This window comes from Hoplias malabaricus, chromosome 15 (genome assembly GCF_029633855.1).
Source record: "Hoplias malabaricus isolate fHopMal1 chromosome 15, fHopMal1.hap1, whole genome shotgun sequence".
Taxonomy (NCBI): Eukaryota; Metazoa; Chordata; class Actinopteri; order Characiformes; family Erythrinidae; genus Hoplias; species Hoplias malabaricus.
The window spans coordinates 23,001,142-23,023,807 of NC_089814.1; the positions used below are offsets into that span (position 1 = coordinate 23,001,142).

Below are 22,666 nucleotides of genomic sequence, written 5' to 3' on the forward strand. Positions count from 1 at the left end.
TTTCACCATGTAAAGAATAGATTAGTACATCAGTCCAAAGTCAAGCTGTACTGGTCCCACGTGGTGTGTGGAGCTCAGGGTGCCTTGTGGAGCGCAGCTGGTTTCTGTAGTGTAGTGGTTATCACGTTCGCCTTACATGCGAAAGGTCCCCGGTTCGAAACCGGGCAGAAACACGGGAGATCCTCTTCAGTTTTCCACAGCCCGAGCGAAATATTTCTCGCATCTACTTCAATCGCCGTCACTGGGAGCTCCTTTGTTGATCCTGCTTGACGAACACTTGGTCTCCGAGGCCGGTTAGCTCAGTTGGTTAGAGCGTGGTGCTAATAACGCCAAGGTCGCGGGTTCGATCCCCGTACGGGCCAAGAACGTTTTTGCACGTTAACCCAGCAAGCACCGTGGCCTCCGTCAGTCTCTTCGCGTGGACCTTGGATAAAAGCTCTTGCTGGAGAATGCGGGAATCGATCCCGCTACCTCTCGCATGCTAAGCGAGCGCTCTACCATTTGAGCTAATTCCCCTTTTGCATTGTTGCACTTGTATCATTTCATGCAAAAGACATACCTGTCTCCAAAGCCCAGGGACTTTTTGGCTCACATGGTCCAAGGCTAAGAACGCCCAGTATGGTCGTCATACGCGCGAGCTGGCACACGCAAGCACGAGACCCTGGACGATGGACAGCTCATCCGGACGAGGCGCAGATGAATGCTTTAAAGGTCCATGGCTCAATCAAGATGCCTTAAAGTGTGGCCATAGGCAATGTCTCTGTGCTATTCTGGGCTGCTTCTGGACAAAGTGCATGCGGTCGCATTGGAAAACTGCCCTGCGATTGTGACTGCTGTCGGAGTAATGTGTTCAGCGCATCGGTGGAAAATCAAAGAAAGGGCCACTGCGCTACGGGCAACTTCGCTGATATGTATACGGCCAAGTCTTTAGGATGCAGAGTCCTGGCTCATGGTAAAGCGCAGGTGTATTTCACCATGTAAAGAATAGATTAGTACATCAGTCCAAAGTCAAGCTGTACTGGTCCCACGTGGTGTGTGGAGCTCAGGGTGCCTTGTGGAGCGCAGCTGGTTTCTGTAGTGTAGTGGTTATCACGTTCGCCTTACATGCGAAAGGTCCCCGGTTCGAAACCGGGCAGAAACACGGGAGATCCTCTTCAGTTTTCCACAGCCCGAGCGAAATATTTCTTGCATCTACTTCAATCGCCGTCACTGGGAGCTCCTTTGTTGATCCTGCTTGACAAACACTTGGTCTCCGAGGCCGGTTAGCTCAGTTGGTTAGAGCGTGGTGCTAATAACGCCAAGGTCGCGGGTTCGATCCCCGTACGGGCCAAGAACGTTTTTGCACGTTAACCCAGCAAGCACCGTGGCCTCCGTCAGTCTCTTCGCGTGGACCTTGGATAAAAGCTCTTGCTGGAGAATGCGGGCATCGATCCCGCTACCTCTCGCATGCTAAGCGGGCGCTCTACCATTTGAGCTAATTCCCCTTTTGCATTGTTGCACTTGTATCATTTCATGCAAAAGACATACCTGTCTCCAAAGCCCAGGGACTTTTTGGCTCACATGGTCCAAGGCTAAGAACGCCCAGTATGGTCGTCGTACGCGCGAGCTGGCACACGCAAGCACGAGACCCTGGACGATGGACAGCTCATCCGGACGAGGCGCAGATGAATGCTTTAAAGGTCCATGGCTCAATCAAGATGCCTTAAAGTGTGGCCATAGGCAATGTCTCTGTGCTATTCTGGGCTGCTTCTGGACAAAGTGCATGCGGTCGCATTGGAAAACTGCCCTGCGATTGTGACTGCTGTCGGAGTAATGTGTTCAGCGCATCGGTGGAAAATCAAAGAAAGGGCCACTGCGCTACGGGCAACGTCGCTGATATGTATACGGCTAAGTCTTTAGGATGCAGAGTCCTGGCTCATGGTAAAGCGCAGGTGTATTTCACCATGTAAAGAATAGATTAGTACATCAGTCCAAAGTCAAGCTGTACTGGTCCCACGTGGTGTGTGGAGCTCAGGGTGCCTTGTGCAGCTCAGCCGGTTTCTGTAGTGTAGTGGTTATCACGTTCGCCTTACATGCGAAAGGTCCCCGGTTCGAAACCGGGCAGAAACACGGGAGATCCTCTTCTGTTTTCCACAGCCCGAGCGAAATATTTCTTGCATCTACTTCAATCGCCGTCACTGGGAGCTCCTTTGTTGCTCCTGCTTGACGAAAACTTGGTCTCAGAGGCCGGTTAGCTCAGTTGGTTAGAGCGTGGTGCTAATAACGCCAAGGTCGCGGGTTCGATCCCCGTACGGGCCAAGAACGTTTTTGCACGTTAACCCAGCAAGCACCGTGGCCTCCGTCAGTCTCTTCGCGTGGACCTTGGATAAAAGCTCTTGCTGGAGAATGCGGGCATCGATCCCGCTACCTCTCGCATGCTAAGCGAGCGCTCTACCATTTGAGCTAATTCCCGTTTTGCATTGTTGCACTTGTATCATTTCATGCAAAAGACATACCTGTCTCCAAAGCCCAGGGACTTTTTGGCTCACATGGTCCAAGGCTAAGAACGCCCAGTATGGTCGTCGTACGCGCGAGCTGGCACACGCAAGCACGAGACCCTGGACGATGGACAGCTCATCCGGACGAGGCGCAGATGAATGCTTTAAAGGTCCATGGCTCAATCAAGATGCCTTAAAGTGTGGCCATAGGCAATGTCTCTGTGCTATTCTGGGCTGCTTCTGGACAAAGTGCATGCGGTCGCATTGGAAAACTGCCCTGCGATTGTGACTGCTGTCGGAGTAATGTGTTCAGCGCATCGGTGGAAAATCAAAGAAAGGGCCACTGCGCTACGGGCAACGTCGCTGATATGTATACGGCCAAGTCTTTAGGATGCAGAGTCCTGGCTCATGGTAAAGCGCAGGTGTATTTCACCATGTAAAGAATAGATTAGTACATCAGTCCAAAGTCAAGCTGTACTGGTCCCACGTGGTGTGTGGAGCTCAGGGTGCCTTGTGCAGCTCAGCCGGTTTCTGTAGTGTAGTGGTTATCACGTTCGCCTTACACGCGAAAGGTCCCCGGTTCGAAACCGGGCAGAAACACGGGAGATCCTCTTCTGTTTTCCACAGCCCAAGCGAAATATTTCTTGCATCTACTTCAATCGCCGTCACTGGGAGCTCCTTTGTTGCTCCTGCTTGACGAACGCATGGTCTCCGAGGCAGGTTAGCTCAGTTGGTTAGAGCGTGGTGCTAATAACGCCAAGGTCGCGGGTTTCGATCCCCGTACGGGCCAAGAACGTTTTTGCACGTTAACCCAGCAAGCACCGTGGCCTCCGTCAGTCTCTTCGCGTGGACCTTGGATAAAAGCTCTTGCTGGAGAATGCGGGTATCGATCCCGCTACCTCTCGCATGCTAAGCGAGCGCTCTACCATTTGAGCTAATTCCCCTTTTGCATTGTTGCACTTGTATCATTTCATGCAAAAGACATACCTGTCTCCAAAGCCCAGGGACTTTTTGGCTCACATGGTCCAAGGCTAAGAACGCCCAGTATGGTCGTCGTACGCGCGAGCTGGCACACGCAAGCACGAGACCCTGGACGATGGACAGCTCATCCGGACGAGGCGCAGATGAATGCTTTAAAGGTCCATGGCTCAATCAAGATGCCTTAAAGTGTGGCCATAGGCAATGTCTCTGTGCCATTCTGGGCTGCTTCTGGACAAAGTGCATGCGGTCGCATTGGAAAACTGCCCTGCGATTGTGACTGCTGTCGGAGTAATGTGTTCAGCGCATCGGTGGAAAATCAAAGAAAGGGCCACTGCGCTACGGGCAACGTCGCTGATATGTATACGGCCAAGTCTTTAGGATGCAGAGTCCTGGCTCATGGTAAAGCGCAGGTGTATTTCACCATGTAAAGAATAGATTAGTACATCAGTCCAAAGTCAAGCTGTACTGGTCCCACGTGGTGTGTGGAGCTCAGGGTGCCTTGTGGAGCGCAGCTGGTTTCTGTAGTGTAGTGGTTATCACGTTCGCCTTACATGTGAAAGGTCCCCGGTTCGAAACCGGGCAGAAACACGGGAGATCCTCTTCAGTTTTCCACAGCCCGAGCGAAATATTTCTTGCATCTACTTCAATCGCCGTCACTGGGAGCTCCTTTGTTGATCCTGCTTGACGAACACTTGGTCTCCGAGGCCGGTTAGCTCAGTTGGTTAGAGCGTGGTGCTAATAACGGCAAGGTCGTGGGTTCGATCCCCGTACGGGCCAAGAACGTTTTTGCACGTTAACCCAGCAAGCACCGTGGCCTCCATCAGTCTCTTCGCGTGGACCTTGGATAAAAGCTCTTGCTGGAGAATGCGGGCATCGATCCCGCTACCTCTCGCATGCTAAGCGAGCACTCTACCATTTGAGCTAATTTCCCTTTTGCATTGTTGCACTTGTATCATTTCATGCAAAAGACATACCTGTCTCCAAAGCCCAGGGACTTTTTGGCTCACATGGTCCAAGGCTAAGAACGCCCAGTATGGTCGTCGTACGCGCGAGCTGGCACACGCAAGCACGAGACCCTGGACGATGGACAGCTCATCCGGACGAGGCGCTGATGAATGCTTTAAAGGTCCATGGCTCAATCAAGATGCCTTAAAGTGTGGCCATAGGCAATGTCTCTGTGCCATTCTGGGCTGCTTCTGGACAAAGTGCATGCGGTCGCATTGGAAAACTGCCCTGCGATTGTGACTGCTGTCGGAGTAATGTGTTCAGCGCATCGGTGGAAAATCAAAGAAAGGGCCACTGCGCTACGGGCAACGTCGCTGATATGTATACGGCCAAGTCTTTAGGATGCAGAGTCCTGGCTCATGGTAAAGCGCAGGTGTATTTCACCATGTAAAGAATAGATTAGTACATCAGTCCAAAGTCAAGCTGTACTGGTCCCACGTGGTGTGTGGAGCTCAGGGTGCCTTGTGGAGCGCAGCTGGTTTCTGTAGTGTAGTGGTTATCACGTTCGCCTTACACGCGAAAGGTCCCCGGTTCGAAACCGGGCAGAAACACGGGAGATCCTCTTCAGTTTTCCACAGCCCGAGCGAAATTTTTCTTGCATCTACTTCAATCGCCGTCACTGGGAGCTCCTTTGTTGATCCTGCTTGACGAACACTTTGTCTCCGAGGCCGGTTAGCTCAGTTGGTTAGAGTGTGGTGCTAATAACGCCAAGGTCGCGTGTTCGATCCCCGTATGGGCCAAGAACGTTTTTGCACGTTAACCCAGCAAGCACCGTGGCCTCCGTCAGTCTCTTCGCGTGGACCTTGGATAAAAGCTCTTGCTGGAGAATGCGGGCATAGATCCCGCTACCTCTCGCATGCTAAGCGAGCGCTCTACCATTTGAGCGAATTCCCCTTTTGCCTTGTTGCACTTGTATCATTTCATGCAAAAGACATACCTGTCTCCAAAGCCCAGGGACTTTTTGGCTCACATGGTCCAAGGCTAAGAACGCCCAGTATGGTCGTCGTACGCGCGAGCTGGCACACGCAAGCACGAGACCCTGGACGATGGACAGCTCATCCGGACGAGGCGCAGATGAATGCTTTAAAGGTCCATGGCTCAATCAAGATGCCTTAAAGTGTGGCCATAGGCAATGTCTTTGTGCCATTCTGGGCTGCTTCTGGACAAAGTGCATGCGGTCGCATTGGAAAACTGCCCTGCGATTGTGACTGCTGTCGGAGTAATGTGTTCAGCGCATCGGTGGAAAATCAAAGAAAGGGCCACTGCGCTAACGGCAACGTCGCTGATATGTATACGGCCAAGTCTTTAGGATGCAGAGTCCTGGCTCATGGTAAAGCGCAGGTGTATTTCACCATGTAAAGAATAGATTAGTACATCAGTCCAAAGTCAAGCTGTACTGGTCCCACGTGGTGTGTGGAGCTCAGGGTGCCTTGTGGAGCGCAGCTGGTTTCTGTAGTGTAGTGGTTATCACGTTCGCCTTACACGCGAAAGGTCCCCGGTTCGAAACCGGGCAGAAACACGGGAGATCCTCTTCTGTTTTCCACAGCCCGAGCGAAATATTTCTTGCATCTACTTCAATCGCCGTCACTGGGAGCTCCTTTGTTGCTCCTGCTTGACGAACGCTTGGTCTCCGAGGCTGGTTAGCTCAGTTGGTTAGAGCGTGGTGCTAATAACGCCAAGGTCGCGGGTTCGATCCCCGTACGGGCCAAGAACGTTTTTGCACGTTAACCCAGCAAGCACCGTGGCCTCCGTTAGTCTCTTCGCGTGGACCTTGGATAAAAGCTCTTGCTGGAGAATGCGGGCATCGATCCCGCTACCTCTCGCATGCTAAGCGAGCGCTCTACCATTTGAGCGAATTCCCCTTTTGCCTTGTTGCACTTGTATCATTTCATGCAAAAGACATACCTGTCTCCAAAGCCCAGGGACTTTTTGGCTCACATGGTCCAAGGCTAAGAACGCCCAGTATGGTCGTCGTACGCGCGAGCTGGCACACGCAAGCACGAGACCCTGGACGATGGACAGCTCATCCGGACGAGGCGCAGACGAATGCTTTAAAGGTCCATGGCTCAATCAAGATGCCTTAAAGTGTGGCCATAGGCAATGTCTCTGTGCTATTCTGGGCTGCTTCTGGACAAAGTGCATGCGGTCGCATTGGAAAACTGCCCTGCGATTGTGACTGCTGTCGGAGTAATGTGTTCAGCGCATCGGTGGAAAATCAAAGAAAGGGCCACTGCGCTACGGGCAACGTCGCTGATATGTATACGGCCAAGTCTTTAGGATGCAGAGTCCTGGCTCATGGTAAAGCGCAGGTGTATTTCACCATGTAAAGAATAGATTAGTACATCAGTCCAAAGTCAAGCTGTACTGGTCCCACGTGGTGTGTGGAGCTCAGGGTGCCTTGTGGAGCGCAGCTGGTTTCTGTAGTGTAGTGGTTATCACGTTCGCCTTACACGCGAAAGGTCCCCGGTTCGAAACCGGGCAGAAACACGGGAGATCCTCTTCTGTTTTCCACAGCCCGAGCGAAATATTTCTTGCATCTACTTCAATCGCCGTCACTGGGAGCTCCTTTGTTGCTCCTGCTTGACGAACGCTTGGTCTCCGAGGCTGGTTAGCTCAGTTGGTTAGAGCGTGGTGCTAATAACGCCAAGGTCGCGGGTTCGATCCCCGTACGGGCCAAGAACGTTTTTGCACGTTAACCCAGCAAGCACCGTGGCCTCCGTTAGTCTCTTCGCGTGGACCTTGGATAAAAGCTCTTGCTGGAGAATGCGGGCATCGATCCCGCTACCTCTCGCATGCTAAGCGAGCGCTCTACCATTTGAGCGAATTCCCCTTTTGCCTTGTTGCACTTGTATCATTTCATGCAAAAGACATACCTGTCTCCAAAGCCCAGGGACTTTTTGGCTCACATGGTCCAAGGCTAAGAACGCCCAGTATGGTCGTCGTACGCGCGAGCTGGCACACGCAAGCACGAGACCCTGGACGATGGACAGCTCATCCGGACGAGGCGCAGATGAATGCTTTAAAGGTCCATGGCTCAATCAAGATGCCTTAAAGTGTGGCCATAGGCAATGTCTCTGTGCCATTCTGGGCTGCTTCTGGACAAAGTGCATGCGGTCGCATTGGAAAACTGCCCTGCGATTGTGACTGCTGTCGGAGTAATGTGTTCAGCGCATCGGTGGAAAATCAAAGAAAGGGCCACTGCGCTAACGGCAACGTCGCTGATATGTATACGGCCAAGTCTTTAGGATGCAGAGTCCTGGCTCATGGTAAAGCGCAGGTGTATTTCACCATGTAAAGAATAGATTAGTACATCAGTCCAAAGTCAAGCTGTACTGGTCCCACGTGGTGTGTGGAGCTCAGGGTGCCTTGTGGAGCGCAGCTGGTTTCTGTAGTGTAGTGGTTATCACGTTCGCCTTACACGCGAAAGGTCCCCGGTTCGAAACCGGGCAGAAACACGGGAGATCCTCTTCTGTTTTCCACAGCCCGAGCGAAATATTTCTTGCATCTACTTCAATCGCCGTCACTGGGAGCTCCTTTGTTGCTCCTGCTTGACGAACGCTTGGTCTCCGAGGCTGGTTAGCTCAGTTGGTTAGAGCGTGGTGCTAATAACGCCAAGGTCGCGGGTTCGATCCCCGTACGGGCCAAGAACGTTTTTGCACGTTAACCCAGCAAGCACCGTGGCCTCCGTTAGTCTCTTCGCGTGGACCTTGGATAAAAGCTCTTGCTGGAGAATGCGGGCATCGATCCCGCTACCTCTCGCATGCTAAGCGAGCGCTCTACCATTTGAGCGAATTCCCCTTTTGCCTTGTTGCACTTGTATCATTTCATGCAAAAGACATACCTGTCTCCAAAGCCCAGGGACTTTTTGGCTCACATGGTCCAAGGCTAAGAACGCCCAGTATGGTCGTCGTACGCGCGAGCTGGCACACGCAAGCACGAGACCCTGGACGATGGACAGCTCATCCGGACGAGGCGCAGACGAATGCTTTAAAGGTCCATGGCTCAATCAAGATGCCTTAAAGTGTGGCCATAGGCAATGTCTCTGTGCTATTCTGGGCTGCTTCTGGACAAAGTGCATGCGGTCGCATTGGAAAACTGCCCTGCGATTGTGACTGCTGTCGGAGTAATGTGTTCAGCGCATCGGTGGAAAATCAAAGAAAGGGCCACTGCGCTACGGGCAACGTCGCTGATATGTATACGGCCAAGTCTTTAGGATGCAGAGTCCTGGCTCATGGTAAAGCGCAGGTGTATTTCACCATGTAAAGAATAGATTAGTACATCAGTCCAAAGTCAAGCTGTACTGGTCCCACGTGGTGTGTGGAGCTCAGGGTGCCTTGTGGAGCGCAGCTGGTTTCTGTAGTGTAGTGGTTATCACGTTCGCCTTACACGCGAAAGGTCCCCGGTTCGAAACCGGGCAGAAACACGGGAGATCCTCTTCTGTTTTCCACAGCCCGAGCGAAATATTTCTTGCATCTACTTCAATCGCCGTCACTGGGAGCTCCTTTGTTGCTCCTGCTTGACGAACGCTTGGTCTCCGAGGCTGGTTAGCTCAGTTGGTTAGAGCGTGGTGCTAATAACGCCAAGGTCGCGGGTTCGATCCCCGTACGGGCCAAGAACGTTTTTGCACGTTAACCCAGCAAGCACCGTGGCCTCCGTTAGTCTCTTCGCGTGGACCTTGGATAAAAGCTCTTGCTGGAGAATGCGGGCATCGATCCCGCTACCTCTCGCATGCTAAGCGAGCGCTCTACCATTTGAGCGAATTCCCCTTTTGCCTTGTTGCACTTGTATCATTTCATGCAAAAGACATACCTGTCTCCAAAGCCCAGGGACTTTTTGGCTCACATGGTCCAAGGCTAAGAACGCCCAGTATGGTCGTCGTACGCGCGAGCTGGCACACGCAAGCACGAGACCCTGGACGATGGACAGCTCATCCGGACGAGGCGCAGATGAATGCTTTAAAGGTCCATGGCTCAATCAAGATGCCTTAAAGTGTGGCCATAGGCAATGTCTCTGTGCCATTCTGGGCTGCTTCTGGACAAAGTGCATGCGGTCGCATTGGAAAACTGCCCTGCGATTGTGACTGCTGTCGGAGTAATGTGTTCAGCGCATCGGTGGAAAATCAAAGAAAGGGCCACTGCGCTAACGGCAACGTCGCTGATATGTATACGGCCAAGTCTTTAGGATGCAGAGTCCTGGCTCATGGTAAAGCGCAGGTGTATTTCACCATGTAAAGAATAGATTAGTACATCAGTCCAAAGTCAAGCTGTACTGGTCCCACGTGGTCTGTGGAGCTCAGGGTGCCTTGTGGAGCGCAGCTGGTTTCTGTAGTGTAGTGGTTATCACGTTCGCCTTACACGCGAAAGGTCCCCGGTTCGAAACCGGGCAGAAACACGGGAGATCCTCTTCTGTTTTCCACAGCCCGAGCGAAATATTTCTTGCATCTACTTCAATCGCCGTCACTGGGAGCTCCTTTGTTGCTCCTGCTTGACAAAAGCTTGGTCTCAGAGGCCGGTTAGCTCAGTTGGTTAGAGCGTGGTGCTAATAACGCCAAGGTCGCGGGTTCGATCCCCGTACGGGCCAAGAACGTTTTTGCACGTTAACCCAGCAAGCACCGTGGCCTCAGTCAGTCTCTTCGCGTGGACCTTGGATAAAAGCTCTTGCTGGAGAATGCGGGCATCGATCCCGCTACCTCTCGCATGCTAAGCGAGCGCTCTACCATTTGAGCTAATTCCCCTTTTGCATTGTTGCACTTGTATCATTTCATGCAAAAGACATACCTGTCTCCAAAGCCCAGGGACTTTTTGGCTCACATGGTCCAAGGCTAAGAACGCCCAGTATGGTCGTCGTACGCGCGAGCTGGCACACGCAAGCACGAGACCCTGGACGATGGACAGCTCATCCGGACGAGGCGCAGACGAATGCTTTAAAGGTCCATGGCTCAATCAAGATGCCTTAAAGTGTGGCCATAGGCAATGTCTCTGTGCTATTCTGGGCTGCTTCTGGACAAAGTGCATGCGGTCGCATTGGAAAACTGCCCTGCGATTGTGACTGCTGTCGGAGTAATGTGTTCAGCGCATCGGTGGAAAATCAAAGAAAGGGCCACTGCGCTACGGGCAACGTCGCTGATATGTATACGGCCAAGTCTTTAGGATGCAGAGTCCTGGCTCATGGTAAAGCGCAGGTGTATTTCACCATGTAAAGAATAGATTAGTACATCAGTCCAAAGTCAAGCTGTACTGGTCCCACGTGGTGTGTGGAGCTCAGGGTGCCTTGTGGAGCGCAGCTGGTTTCTGTAGTGTAGTGGTTATCACGTTCGCCTTACACGCGAAAGGTCCCCGGTTCGAAACCGGGCAGAAACACGGGAGATCCTCTTCTGTTTTCCACAGCCCGAGCGAAATATTTCTTGCATCTACTTCAATCGCCGTCACTGGGAGCTCCTTTGTTGCTCCTGCTTGACGAACACTTGGTCTCCGAGGCTGGTTAGCTCAGTTGGTTAGAGCGTGGTGCTAATAACGCCAAGGTCGCGGGTTCGATCCCCGTACGGGCCAAGAACGTTTTTGCACGTTAACCCAGCAAGCACCGTGGCCTCCGTTAGTCTCTTCGCGTGGACCTTGGATAAAAGCTCTTGCTGGAGAATGCGGGCATCGATCCCGCTACCTCTCGCATGCTAAGCGAGCGCTCTACCATTTGAGCGAATTCCCCTTTTGCCTTGTTGCACTTGTATCATTTCATGCAAAAGACATACCTGTCTCCAAAGCCCAGGGACTTTTTGGCTCACATGGTCCAAGGCTAAGAACGCCCAGTATGGTCGTCGTACGCGCGAGCTGGCACACGCAAGCACGAGACCCTGGACGATGGACAGCTCATCCGGACGAGGCGCAGATGAATGCTTTAAAGGTCCATGGCTCAATCAAGATGCCTTAAAGTGTGGCCATAGGCAATGTCTCTGTGCCATTCTGGGCTGCTTCTGGACAAAGTGCATGCGGTCGCATTGGAAAACTGCCCTGCGATTGTGACTGCTGTCGGAGTAATGTGTTCAGCGCATCGGTGGAAAATCAAAGAAAGGGCCACTGCGCTAACGGCAACGTCGCTGATATGTATACGGCCAAGTCTTTAGGATGCAGAGTCCTGGCTCATGGTAAAGCGCAGGTGTATTTCACCATGTAAAGAATAGATTAGTACATCAGTCCAAAGTCAAGCTGTACTGGTCCCACGTGGTGTGTGGAGCTCAGGGTGCCTTGTGGAGCGCAGCTGGTTTCTGTAGTGTAGTGGTTATCACGTTCGCCTTACACGCGAAAGGTCCCCGGTTCGAAACCGGGCAGAAACACGGGAGATCCTCTTCTGTTTTCCACAGCCCGAGCGAAATATTTCTTGCATCTACTTCAATCGCCGTCACTGGGAGCTCCTTTGTTGCTCCTGCTTGACGAACACTTGGTCTCCGAGGCTGGTTAGCTCAGTTGGTTAGAGCGTGGTGCTAATAACGCCAAGGTCGCGGGTTCGATCCCCGTACGGGCCAAGAACGTTTTTGCACGTTAACCCAGCAAGCACCGTGGCCTCCGTTAGTCTCTTCGCGTGGACCTTGGATAAAAGCTCTTGCTGGAGAATGCGGGCATCGATCCCGCTACCTCTCGCATGCTAAGCGAGCGCTCTACCATTTGAGCGAATTCCCCTTTTGCCTTGTTGCACTTGTATCATTTCATGCAAAAGACATACCTGTCTCCAAAGCCCAGGGACTTTTTGGCTCACATGGTCCAAGGCTAAGAACGCCCAGTATGGTCGTCGTACGCGCGAGCTGGCACACGCAAGCACGAGACCCTGGACGATGGACAGCTCATCCGGACGAGGCGCAGATGAATGCTTTAAAGGTCCATGGCTCAATCAAGATGCCTTAAAGTGTGGCCATAGGCAATGTCTCTGTGCCATTCTGGGCTGCTTCTGGACAAAGTGCATGCGGTCGCATTGGAAAACTGCCCTGCGATTGTGACTGCTGTCGGAGTAATGTGTTCAGCGCATCGGTGGAAAATCAAAGAAAGGGCCACTGCGCTAACGGCAACGTCGCTGATATGTATACGGCCAAGTCTTTAGGATGCAGAGTCCTGGCTCATGGTAAAGCGCAGGTGTATTTCACCATGTAAAGAATAGATTAGTACATCAGTCCAAAGTCAAGCTGTACTGGTCCCACGTGGTCTGTGGAGCTCAGGGTGCCTTGTGGAGCGCAGCTGGTTTCTGTAGTGTAGTGGTTATCACGTTCGCCTTACACGCGAAAGGTCCCCGGTTCGAAACCGGGCAGAAACACGGGAGATCCTCTTCTGTTTTCCACAGCCCGAGCGAAATATTTCTTGCATCTACTTCAATCGCCGTCACTGGGAGCTCCTTTGTTGCTCCTGCTTGACAAAAGCTTGGTCTCAGAGGCCGGTTAGCTCAGTTGGTTAGAGCGTGGTGCTAATAACGCCAAGGTCGCGGGTTCGATCCCCGTACGGGCCAAGAACGTTTTTGCACGTTAACCCAGCAAGCACCGTGGCCTCCGTCAGTCTCTTCGCGTGGACCTTGGATAAAAGCTCTTGCTGGAGAATGCGGGCATCGATCCCGCTACCTCTCGCATGCTAAGCGAGCGCTCTACCATTTGAGCTAATTCCCCTTTTGCATTGTTGCACTTGTATCATTTCATGCAAAAGACATACCTGTCTCCAAAGCCCAGGGACTTTTTGGCTCACATGGTCCAAGGCTAAGAACGCCCAGTATGGTCGTCGTACGCGCGAGCTGGCACACGCAAGCACGAGACCCTGGACGATGGACAGCTCATCCGGACGAGGCGCAGACGAATGCTTTAAAGGTCCATGGCTCAATCAAGATGCCTTAAAGTGTGGCCATAGGCAATGTCTCTGTGCTATTCTGGGCTGCTTCTGGACAAAGTGCATGCGGTCGCATTGGAAAACTGCCCTGCGATTGTGACTGCTGTCGGAGTAATGTGTTCAGCGCATCGGTGGAAAATCAAAGAAAGGGCCACTGCGCTACGGGCAACGTCGCTGATATGTATACGGCCAAGTCTTTAGGATGCAGAGTCCTGGCTCATGGTAAAGCGCAGGTGTATTTCACCATGTAAAGAATAGATTAGTACATCAGTCCAAAGTCAAGCTGTACTGGTCCCACGTGGTGTGTGGAGCTCAGGGTGCCTTGTGGAGCGCAGCTGGTTTCTGTAGTGTAGTGGTTATCACGTTCGCCTTACATGTGAAAGGTCCCCGGTTCGAAACCGGGCAGAAACACGGGAGATCCTCTTCAGTTTTCCACAGCCCGAGCGAAATATTTCTTGCATCTACTTCAATCGCCGTCACTGGGAGCTCCTTTGTTGATCCTGCTTGACGAACACTTGGTCTCCGAGGCCGGTTAGCTCAGTTGGTTAGAGCGTGGTGCTAATAACGGCAAGGTCGCGGGTTCGATCCCCGTACGGGCCAAGAACGTTTTTGCACGTTAACCCAGCAAGCACCGTGGCCTCCGTCAGTCTCTTCGCGTGGACCTTGGATAAAAGCTCTTGCTGGAGAATGCGGGCATCGATCCCGCTACCTCTCGCATGCTAAGCGAGCACTCTACCATTTGAGCTAATTTCCCTTTTGCATTGTTGCACTTGTATCATTTCATGCAAAAGACATACCTGTCTCCAAAGCCCAGGGACTTTTTGGCTCACATGGTCCAAGGCTAAGAACGCCCAGTATGGTCGTCGTACGCGCGAGCTGGCACACGCAAGCACGAGACCCTGGACGATGGACAGCTCATCCGGACGAGGCGCAGATGAATGCTTTAAAGGTCCATGGCTCAATCAAGATGCCTTAAAGTGTGGCCATAGGCAATGTCTCTGTGCTATTCTGGGCTGCTTCTGGACAAAGTGCATGCGGTCGCATTGGAAAACTGCCCTGCGATTGTGACTGCTGTCGGAGTAATGTGTTCAGCGCATCGGTGGAAAATCAAAGAAAGGGCCACTGCGCTACGGGCAACGTCGCTGATATGTATACGGCCAAGTCTTTAGGATGCAGAGTCCTGGCTCATGGTAAAGCGCAGGTGTATTTCACCATGTAAAGAATAGATTAGTACATCAGTCCAAAGTCAAGCTGTACTGGTCCCACGTGGTGTGTGGAGCTCAGGGTGCCTTGTGGAGCGCAGCTGGTTTCTGTAGTGTAGTGGTTATCACGTTCGCCTTACATGCGAAAGGTCCCCGGTTCGAAACCGGGCAGAAACACGGGAGATCCTCTTCAGTTTTCCACAGCCCGAGCGAAATATTTCTTGCATCTACTTCAATCGCCGTCACTGGGAGCTCCTTTGTTGATCCTGCTTGACGAACACTTGGTCTCCGAGGCCGGTTAGCTCAGTTGGTTAGAGCGTGGTGCTAATAACGGCAAGGTCGTGGGTTCGATCCCCGTACGGGCCAAGAACGTTTTTGCACGTTAACCCAGCAAGCACCGTGGCCTCCATCAGTCTCTTCGCGTGGACCTTGGATAAAAGCTCTTGCTGGAGAATGCGGGCATCGATCCCGCTACCTCTCGCATGCTAAGCGAGCACTCTACCATTTGAGCTAATTTCCCTTTTGCATTGTTGCACTTGTATCATTTCATGCAAAAGACATACCTGTCTCCAAAGCCCAGGGACTTTTTGGCTCACATGGTCCAAGGCTAAGAACGCCCAGTATGGTCGTCGTACGCGCGAGCTGGCACACGCAAGCACGAGACCCTGGACGATGGACAGCTCATCCGGACGAGGCGCTGATGAATGCTTTAAAGGTCCATGGCTCAATCAAGATGCCTTAAAGTGTGGCCATAGGCAATGTCTCTGTGCCATTCTGGGCTGCTTCTGGACAAAGTGCATGCGGTCGCATTGGAAAACTGCCCTGCGATTGTGACTGCTGTCGGAGTAATGTGTTCAGCGCATCGGTGGAAAATCAAAGAAAGGGCCACTGCGCTACGGGCAACGTCGCTGATATGTATACGGCCAAGTCTTTAGGATGCAGAGTCCTGGCTCATGGTAAAGCGCAGGTGTATTTCACCATGTAAAGAATAGATTAGTACATCAGTCCAAAGTCAAGCTGTACTGGTCCCACGTGGTGTGTGGAGCTCAGGGTGCCTTGTGGAGCGCAGCTGGTTTCTGTAGTGTAGTGGTTATCACGTTCGCCTTACACGCGAAAGGTCCCCGGTTCGAAACCGGGCAGAAACACGGGAGATCCTCTTCAGTTTTCCACAGCCCGAGCGAAATTTTTCTTGCATCTACTTCAATCGCCGTCACTGGGAGCTCCTTTGTTGATCCTGCTTGACGAACACTTTGTCTCCGAGGCCGGTTAGCTCAGTTGGTTAGAGTGTGGTGCTAATAACGCCAAGGTCGCGTGTTCGATCCCCGTATGGGCCAAGAACGTTTTTGCACGTTAACCCAGCAAGCACCGTGGCCTCCGTCAGTCTCTTCGCGTGGACCTTGGATAAAAGCTCTTGCTGGAGAATGCGGGCATAGATCCCGCTACCTCTCGCATGCTAAGCGAGCGCTCTACCATTTGAGCGAATTCCCCTTTTGCCTTGTTGCACTTGTATCATTTCATGCAAAAGACATACCTGTCTCCAAAGCCCAGGGACTTTTTGGCTCACATGGTCCAAGGCTAAGAACGCCCAGTATGGTCGTCGTACGCGCGAGCTGGCACACGCAAGCACGAGACCCTGGACGATGGACAGCTCATCCGGACGAGGCGCAGATGAATGCTTTAAAGGTCCATGGCTCAATCAAGATGCCTTAAAGTGTGGCCATAGGCAATGTCTTTGTGCCATTCTGGGCTGCTTCTGGACAAAGTGCATGCGGTCGCATTGGAAAACTGCCCTGCGATTGTGACTGCTGTCGGAGTAATGTGTTCAGCGCATCGGTGGAAAATCAAAGAAAGGGCCACTGCGCTAACGGCAACGTCGCTGATATGTATACGGCCAAGTCTTTAGGATGCAGAGTCCTGGCTCATGGTAAAGCGCAGGTGTATTTCACCATGTAAAGAATAGATTAGTACATCAGTCCAAAGTCAAGCTGTACTGGTCCCACGTGGTGTGTGGAGCTCAGGGTGCCTTGTGGAGCGCAGCTGGTTTCTGTAGTGTAGTGGTTATCACGTTCGCCTTACACGCGAAAGGTCCCCGGTTCGAAACCGGGCAGAAACACGGGAGATCCTCTTCTGTTTTCCACAGCCCGAGCGAAATATTTCTTGCATCTACTTCAATCGCCGTCACTGGGAGCTCCTTTGTTGCTCCTGCTTGACGAACACTTGGTCTCCGAGGCTGGTTAGCTCAGTTGGTTAGAGCGTGGTGCTAATAACGCCAAGGTCGCGGGTTCGATCCCCGTACGGGCCAAGAACGTTTTTGCACGTTAACCCAGCAAGCACCGTGGCCTCCGTTAGTCTCTTCGCGTGGACCTTGGATAAAAGCTCTTGCTGGAGAATGCGGGCATCGATCCCGCTACCTCTCGCATGCTAAGCGAGCGCTCTACCATTTGAGCGAATTCCCCTTTTGCCTTGTTGCACTTGTATCATTTCATGCAAAAGACATACCTGTCTCCAAAGCCCAGGGACTTTTTGGCTCACATGGTCCAAGGCTAAGAACGCCCAGTATGGTCGTCGTACGCGCGAGCTGGCACACGCAAGCACGAGACCCTGGACGATGGACAGCTCATCCGGACGAGGCGCAGACGAATGCTTTAAAGGTCCATGGCTCAATCAAGATGCCTTAAAGTGTGGCCATAGGCAATGTCTCTGTGCTATTCTGGGCTGCTTCTGGACAAAGTGCATGCGGTCGCATTGGAAAACTGCCCTGCGATTGTGACTGCTGTCGGAGTAATGTGTTCAGCGCATCGGTGGAAAATCAAAGAAAGGGCCACTGCGCTACGGGCAACGTCGCTGATATGTATACGGCCAAGTCTTTAGGATGCAGAGTCCTGGCTCATGGTAAAGCGCAGGTGTATTTCACCATGTAAAGAATAGATTAGTACATCAGTCCAAAGTCAAGCTGTACTGGTCCCACGTGGTGTGTGGAGCTCAGGGTGCCTTGTGGAGCGCAGCTGGTTTCTGTAGTGTAGTGGTTATCACGTTCGCCTTACACGCGAAAGGTCCCCGGTTCGAAACCGGGCAGAAACACGGGAGATCCTCTTCTGTTTTCCACAGCCCGAGCGAAATATTTCTTGCATCTACTTCAATCGCCGTCACTGGGAGCTCCTTTGTTGCTCCTGCTTGACGAACGCTTGGTCTCCGAGGCTGGTTAGCTCAGTTGGTTAGAGCGTGGTGCTAATAACGCCAAGGTCGCGGGTTCGATCCCCATACGGGCCAAGAACGTTTTTGCACGTTAACCCAGCAAGCACCGTGGCCTCCGTCAGTCTCTTCGCGTGGACCTTGGATAAAAGCTCTTGCTGGAGAATGCGGGCATCGATCCCGCTACCTCTCGCATGCTAAGCGAGCGCTCTACCATTTGAGCGAATTCCCCTTTTGCCTTGTTGCACTTGTATCATTTCATGCAAAAGACATACCTGTCTCCAAAGCCCAGGGACTTTTTGGCTCACATGGTCCAAGGCTAAGAACGCCCAGTATGGTCGTCGTACGCGCGAGCTGGCACACGCAAGCACGAGACCCTGGACGATGGACAGCTCATCCGGACGAGGCGCAGATGAATGCTTTAAAGGTCCATGGCTCAATCAAGATGCCTTAAAGTGTGGCCATAGGCAATGTCTCTGTGCCATTCTGGGCTGCTTCTGGACAAAGTGCATGCGGTCGCATTGGAAAACTGCCCTGCGATTGTGACTGCTGTCGGAGTAATGTGTTCAGCGCATCGGTGGAAAATCAAAGAAAGGGCCACTGCGCTAACGGCAACGTCGCTGATATGTATACGGCCAAGTCTTTAGGATGCAGAGTCCTGGCTCATGGTAAAGCGCAGGTGTATTTCACCATGTAAAGAATAGATTAGTACATCAGTCCAAAGTCAAGCTGTACTGGTCCCACGTGGTCTGTGGAGCTCAGGGTGCCTTGTGGAGCGCAGCTGGTTTCTGTAGTGTAGTGGTTATCACGTTCGCCTTACACGCGAAAGGTCCCCGGTTCGAAACCGGGCAGAAACACGGGAGATCCTCTTCTGTTTTCCACAGCCCGAGCGAAATATTTCTTGCATCTACTTCAATCGCCGTCACTGGGAGCTCCTTTGTTGCTCCTGCTTGACAAAAGCTTGGTCTCAGAGGCCGGTTAGCTCAGTTGGTTAGAGCGTGGTGCTAATAACGCCAAGGTCGCGGGTTCGATCCCCGTACGGGCCAAGAACGTTTTTGCACGTTAACCCAGCAAGCACCGTGGCCTCCGTCAGTCTCTTCGCGTGGACCTTGGATAAAAGCTCTTGCTGGAGAATGCGGGCATCGATCCCGCTACCTCTCGCATGCTAAGCGAGCGCTCTACCATTTGAGCTAATTCCCCTTTTGCATTGTTGCACTTGTATCATTTCATGCAAAAGACATACCTGTCTCCAAAGCCCAGGGACTTTTTGGCTCACATGGTCCAAGGCTAAGAACGCCCAGTATGGTCGTCGTACGCGCGAGCTGGCACACGCAAGCACGAGACCCTGGACGATGGACAGCTCATCCGGACGAGGCGCAGACGAATGCTTTAAAGGTCCATGGCTCAATCAAGATGCCTTAAAGTGTGGCCATAGGCAATGTCTCTGTGCTATTCTGGGCTGCTTCTGGACAAAGTGCATGCGGTCGCATTGGAAAACTGCCCTGCGATTGTGACTGCTGTCGGAGTAATGTGTTCAGCGCATCGGTGGAAAATCAAAGAAAGGGCCACTGCGCTACGGGCAACGTCGCTGATATGTATACGGCCAAGTCTTTAGGATGCAGAGTCCTGGCTCATGGTAAAGCGCAGGTGTATTTCACCATGTAAAGAATAGATTAGTACATCAGTCCAAAGTCAAGCTGTACTGGTCCCACGTGGTGTGTGGAGCTCAGGGTGCCTTGTGGAGCGCAGCTGGTTTCTGTAGTGTAGTGGTTATCACGTTCGCCTTACACGCGAAAGGTCCCCGGTTCGAAACCGGGCAGAAACACGGGAGATCCTCTTCTGTTTTCCACAGCCCGAGCGAAATATTTCTTGCATCTACTTCAATCGCCGTCACTGGGAGCTCCTTTGTTGCTCCTGCTTGACGAACACTTGGTCTCCGAGGCTGGTTAGCTCAGTTGGTTAGAGCGTGGTGCTAATAACGCCAAGGTCGCGGGTTCGATCCCCGTACGGGCCAAGAACGTTTTTGCACGTTAACCCAGCAAGCACCGTGGCCTCCGTTAGTCTCTTCGCGTGGACCTTGGATAAAAGCTCTTGCTGGAGAATGCGGGCATCGATCCCGCTACCTCTCGCATGCTAAGCGAGCGCTCTACCATTTGAGCGAATTCCCCTTTTGCCTTGTTGCACTTGTATCATTTCATGCAAAAGACATACCTGTCTCCAAAGCCCAGGGACTTTTTGGCTCACATGGTCCAAGGCTAAGAACGCCCAGTATGGTCGTCGTACGCGCGAGCTGGCACACGCAAGCACGAGACCCTGGACGATGGACAGCTCATCCGGACGAGGCGCAGATGAATGCTTTAAAGGTCCATGGCTCAATCAAGATGCCTTAAAGTGTGGCCATAGGCAATGTCTCTGTGCCATTCTGGGCTGCTTCTGGACAAAGTGCATGCGGTCGCATTGGAAAACTGCCCTGCGATTGTGACTGCTGTCGGAGTAATGTGTTCAGCGCATCGGTGGAAAATCAAAGAAAGGGCCACTGCGCTAACGGCAACGTCGCTGATATGTATACGGCCAAGTCTTTAGGATGCAGAGTCCTGGCTCATGGTAAAGCGCAGGTGTATTTCACCATGTAAAGAATAGATTAGTACATCAGTCCAAAGTCAAGCTGTACTGGTCCCACGTGGTCTGTGGAGCTCAGGGTGCCTTGTGGAGCGCAGCTGGTTTCTGTAGTGTAGTGGTTATCACGTTCGCCTTACACGCGAAAGGTCCCCGGTTCGAAACCGGGCAGAAACACGGGAGATCCTCTTCTGTTTTCCACAGCCCGAGCGAAATATTTCTTGCATCTACTTCAATCGCCGTCACTGGGAGCTCCTTTGTTGCTCCTGCTTGACGAACACTTGGTCTCCGAGGCTGGTTAGCTCAGTTGGTTAGAGCGTGGTGCTAATAACGCCAAGGTCGCGGGTTCGATCCCCGTACGGGCCAAGAACGTTTTTGCACGTTAACCCAGCAAGCACCGTGGCCTCCGTTAGTCTCTTCGCGTGGACCTTGGATAAAAGCTCTTGCTGGAGAATGCGGGCATCGATCCCGCTACCTCTCGCATGCTAAGCGAGCGCTCTACCATTTGAGCGAATTCCCCTTTTGCCTTGTTGCACTTGTATCATTTCATGCAAAAGACATACCTGTCTCCAAAGCCCAGGGACTTTTTGGCTCACATGGTCCAAGGCTAAGAACGCCCAGTATGGTCGTCGTACGCGCGAGCTGGCACACGCAAGCACGAGACCCTGGACGATGGACAGCTCATCCGGACGAGGCGCAGATGAATGCTTTAAAGGTCCATGGCTCAATCAAGATGCCTTAAAGTGTGGCCATAGGCAATGTCTCTGTGCCATTCTGGGCTGCTTCTGGACAAAGTGCATGCGGTCGCATTGGAAAACTGCCCTGCGATTGTGACTGCTGTCGGAGTAATGTGTTCAGCGCATCGGTGGAAAATCAAAGAAAGGGCCACTGCGCTAACGGCAACGTCGCTGATATGTATACGGCCAAGTCTTTAGGATGCAGAGTCCTGGCTCATGGTAAAGCGCAGGTGTATTTCACCATGTAAAGAATAGATTAGTACATCAGTCCAAAGTCAAGCTGTACTGGTCCCACGTGGTCTGTGGAGCTCAGGGTGCCTTGTGGAGCGCAGCTGGTTTCTGTAGTGTAGTGGTTATCACGTTCGCCTTACACGCGAAAGGTCCCCGGTTCGAAACCGGGCAGAAACACGGGAGATCCTCTTCTGTTTTCCACAGCCCGAGCGAAATATTTCTTGCATCTACTTCAATCGCCGTCACTGGGAGCTCCTTTGTTGCTCCTGCTTGACAAAAGCTTGATTTCAGAGGCCGGTTAGCTCAGTTGGTTAGAGCGTGGTGCTAATAACGCCAAGGTCGCGGGTTCGATCCCCGTACGGGCCAAGAACGTTTTTGCACGTTAACCCAGCAAGCACCGTGGCCTCCGTCAGTCTCTTCGCGTGGACCTTGGATAAAAGCTCTTGCTGGAGAATGCGGGCATCGATCCCGCTACCTCTCGCATGCTAAGCGAGCGCTCTACCATTTGAGCTAATTCCCCTTTTGCATTGTTGCACTTGTATCATTTCATGCAAAAGACATACCTGTCTCCAAAGCCCAGGGACTTTTTGGCTCACATGGTCCAAGGCTAAGAACGCCCAGTATGGTCGTCGTACGCGCGAGCTGGCACACGCAAGCACGAGACCCTGGACGATGGACAGCTCATCCGGACGAGGCGCAGACGAATGCTTTAAAGGTCCATGGCTCAATCAAGATGCCTTAAAGTGTGGCCATAGGCAATGTCTCTGTGCTATTCTGGGCTGCTTCTGGACAAAGTGCATGCGGTCGCATTGGAAAACTGCCCTGCGATTGTGACTGCTGTCGGAGTAATGTGTTCAGCGCATCGGTGGAAAATCAAAGAAAGGGCCACTGCGCTACGGGCAACGTCGCTGATATGTATACGGCCAAGTCTTTAGGATGCAGAGTCCTGGCTCATGGTAAAGCGCAGGTGTATTTCACCATGTAAAGAATAGATTAGTACATCAGTCCAAAGTCAAGCTGTACTGGTCCCACGTGGTGTGTGGAGCTCAGGGTGCCTTGTGGAGCGCAGCTGGTTTCTGTAGTGTAGTGGTTATCACGTTCGCCTTACATGTGAAAGGTCCCCGGTTCGAAACCGGGCAGAAACACGGGAGATCCTCTTCAGTTTTCCACAGCCCGAGCGAAATATTTCTTGCATCTACTTCAATCGCCGTCACTGGGAGCTCCTTTGTTGATCCTGCTTGACGAACACTTGGTCTCCGAGGCCGGTTAGCTCAGTTGGTTAGAGCGTGGTGCTAATAACGGCAAGGTCGCGGGTTCGATCCCCGTACGGGCCAAGAATGTTTTTGCACGTTAACCCAGCAAGCACCGTGGCC

At 52.4% G+C, this 22,666-nt stretch overlaps 30 non-coding genes across 30 annotated transcripts; 24 read left to right on the forward strand and 6 right to left on the reverse strand.

Annotated features, from left to right (window-relative positions):
• The first annotated feature begins 100 nt into the window (after window positions 1-100).
• trnav-uac (transfer RNA valine (anticodon UAC)) lies at window positions 101-173 on the forward strand. The gene has a single exon. It is a non-coding gene; the product is annotated as a tRNA-Val (tRNA).
• A 270-nt stretch (window positions 174-443) lies between these two features.
• trnaa-agc (transfer RNA alanine (anticodon AGC)) lies at window positions 444-516 on the reverse strand. The gene has a single exon. It is a non-coding gene; the product is annotated as a tRNA-Ala (tRNA).
• Window positions 517-1,068: 552 nt separating this feature from the next.
• trnav-uac (transfer RNA valine (anticodon UAC)) lies at window positions 1,069-1,141 on the forward strand. Its single transcript has one exon. It is a non-coding gene; the product is annotated as a tRNA-Val (tRNA).
• Window positions 1,142-2,036: 895 nt separating this feature from the next.
• On the forward strand, window positions 2,037-2,109 carry trnav-uac (transfer RNA valine (anticodon UAC)). Its single transcript has one exon. It is a non-coding gene; the product is annotated as a tRNA-Val (tRNA).
• Window positions 2,110-3,004: 895 nt separating this feature from the next.
• On the forward strand, window positions 3,005-3,077 carry trnav-uac (transfer RNA valine (anticodon UAC)). The gene has a single exon. It is a non-coding gene; the product is annotated as a tRNA-Val (tRNA).
• Window positions 3,078-3,348: 271 nt separating this feature from the next.
• On the reverse strand, window positions 3,349-3,421 carry trnaa-agc (transfer RNA alanine (anticodon AGC)). Its single transcript has one exon. It is a non-coding gene; the product is annotated as a tRNA-Ala (tRNA).
• A 552-nt stretch (window positions 3,422-3,973) lies between these two features.
• Window positions 3,974-4,046, forward strand: trnav-uac (transfer RNA valine (anticodon UAC)). The gene has a single exon. It is a non-coding gene; the product is annotated as a tRNA-Val (tRNA).
• Window positions 4,047-4,941: 895 nt separating this feature from the next.
• Window positions 4,942-5,014, forward strand: trnav-uac (transfer RNA valine (anticodon UAC)). Its single transcript has one exon. It is a non-coding gene; the product is annotated as a tRNA-Val (tRNA).
• An 895-nt stretch (window positions 5,015-5,909) lies between these two features.
• On the forward strand, window positions 5,910-5,982 carry trnav-uac (transfer RNA valine (anticodon UAC)). Its single transcript has one exon. It is a non-coding gene; the product is annotated as a tRNA-Val (tRNA).
• Window positions 5,983-6,877: 895 nt separating this feature from the next.
• Window positions 6,878-6,950, forward strand: trnav-uac (transfer RNA valine (anticodon UAC)). Its single transcript has one exon. It is a non-coding gene; the product is annotated as a tRNA-Val (tRNA).
• An 895-nt stretch (window positions 6,951-7,845) lies between these two features.
• On the forward strand, window positions 7,846-7,918 carry trnav-uac (transfer RNA valine (anticodon UAC)). Its single transcript has one exon. It is a non-coding gene; the product is annotated as a tRNA-Val (tRNA).
• Window positions 7,919-8,813: 895 nt separating this feature from the next.
• trnav-uac (transfer RNA valine (anticodon UAC)) lies at window positions 8,814-8,886 on the forward strand. Its single transcript has one exon. It is a non-coding gene; the product is annotated as a tRNA-Val (tRNA).
• Window positions 8,887-9,781: 895 nt separating this feature from the next.
• Window positions 9,782-9,854, forward strand: trnav-uac (transfer RNA valine (anticodon UAC)). Its single transcript has one exon. It is a non-coding gene; the product is annotated as a tRNA-Val (tRNA).
• Window positions 9,855-10,124: 270 nt separating this feature from the next.
• Window positions 10,125-10,197, reverse strand: trnaa-agc (transfer RNA alanine (anticodon AGC)). The gene has a single exon. It is a non-coding gene; the product is annotated as a tRNA-Ala (tRNA).
• A 552-nt stretch (window positions 10,198-10,749) lies between these two features.
• trnav-uac (transfer RNA valine (anticodon UAC)) lies at window positions 10,750-10,822 on the forward strand. Its single transcript has one exon. It is a non-coding gene; the product is annotated as a tRNA-Val (tRNA).
• An 895-nt stretch (window positions 10,823-11,717) lies between these two features.
• Window positions 11,718-11,790, forward strand: trnav-uac (transfer RNA valine (anticodon UAC)). The gene has a single exon. It is a non-coding gene; the product is annotated as a tRNA-Val (tRNA).
• Window positions 11,791-12,685: 895 nt separating this feature from the next.
• trnav-uac (transfer RNA valine (anticodon UAC)) lies at window positions 12,686-12,758 on the forward strand. Its single transcript has one exon. It is a non-coding gene; the product is annotated as a tRNA-Val (tRNA).
• Window positions 12,759-13,028: 270 nt separating this feature from the next.
• Window positions 13,029-13,101, reverse strand: trnaa-agc (transfer RNA alanine (anticodon AGC)). The gene has a single exon. It is a non-coding gene; the product is annotated as a tRNA-Ala (tRNA).
• Window positions 13,102-13,653: 552 nt separating this feature from the next.
• Window positions 13,654-13,726, forward strand: trnav-uac (transfer RNA valine (anticodon UAC)). The gene has a single exon. It is a non-coding gene; the product is annotated as a tRNA-Val (tRNA).
• An 895-nt stretch (window positions 13,727-14,621) lies between these two features.
• trnav-uac (transfer RNA valine (anticodon UAC)) lies at window positions 14,622-14,694 on the forward strand. The gene has a single exon. It is a non-coding gene; the product is annotated as a tRNA-Val (tRNA).
• An 895-nt stretch (window positions 14,695-15,589) lies between these two features.
• trnav-uac (transfer RNA valine (anticodon UAC)) lies at window positions 15,590-15,662 on the forward strand. The gene has a single exon. It is a non-coding gene; the product is annotated as a tRNA-Val (tRNA).
• An 895-nt stretch (window positions 15,663-16,557) lies between these two features.
• Window positions 16,558-16,630, forward strand: trnav-uac (transfer RNA valine (anticodon UAC)). The gene has a single exon. It is a non-coding gene; the product is annotated as a tRNA-Val (tRNA).
• An 895-nt stretch (window positions 16,631-17,525) lies between these two features.
• On the forward strand, window positions 17,526-17,598 carry trnav-uac (transfer RNA valine (anticodon UAC)). Its single transcript has one exon. It is a non-coding gene; the product is annotated as a tRNA-Val (tRNA).
• An 895-nt stretch (window positions 17,599-18,493) lies between these two features.
• Window positions 18,494-18,566, forward strand: trnav-uac (transfer RNA valine (anticodon UAC)). The gene has a single exon. It is a non-coding gene; the product is annotated as a tRNA-Val (tRNA).
• Window positions 18,567-18,836: 270 nt separating this feature from the next.
• On the reverse strand, window positions 18,837-18,909 carry trnaa-agc (transfer RNA alanine (anticodon AGC)). The gene has a single exon. It is a non-coding gene; the product is annotated as a tRNA-Ala (tRNA).
• A 552-nt stretch (window positions 18,910-19,461) lies between these two features.
• Window positions 19,462-19,534, forward strand: trnav-uac (transfer RNA valine (anticodon UAC)). Its single transcript has one exon. It is a non-coding gene; the product is annotated as a tRNA-Val (tRNA).
• Window positions 19,535-20,429: 895 nt separating this feature from the next.
• On the forward strand, window positions 20,430-20,502 carry trnav-uac (transfer RNA valine (anticodon UAC)). The gene has a single exon. It is a non-coding gene; the product is annotated as a tRNA-Val (tRNA).
• Window positions 20,503-21,397: 895 nt separating this feature from the next.
• trnav-uac (transfer RNA valine (anticodon UAC)) lies at window positions 21,398-21,470 on the forward strand. The gene has a single exon. It is a non-coding gene; the product is annotated as a tRNA-Val (tRNA).
• Window positions 21,471-21,740: 270 nt separating this feature from the next.
• trnaa-agc (transfer RNA alanine (anticodon AGC)) lies at window positions 21,741-21,813 on the reverse strand. The gene has a single exon. It is a non-coding gene; the product is annotated as a tRNA-Ala (tRNA).
• A 552-nt stretch (window positions 21,814-22,365) lies between these two features.
• trnav-uac (transfer RNA valine (anticodon UAC)) lies at window positions 22,366-22,438 on the forward strand. The gene has a single exon. It is a non-coding gene; the product is annotated as a tRNA-Val (tRNA).
• The last annotated feature ends 228 nt before the right edge of the window (window positions 22,439-22,666 follow it).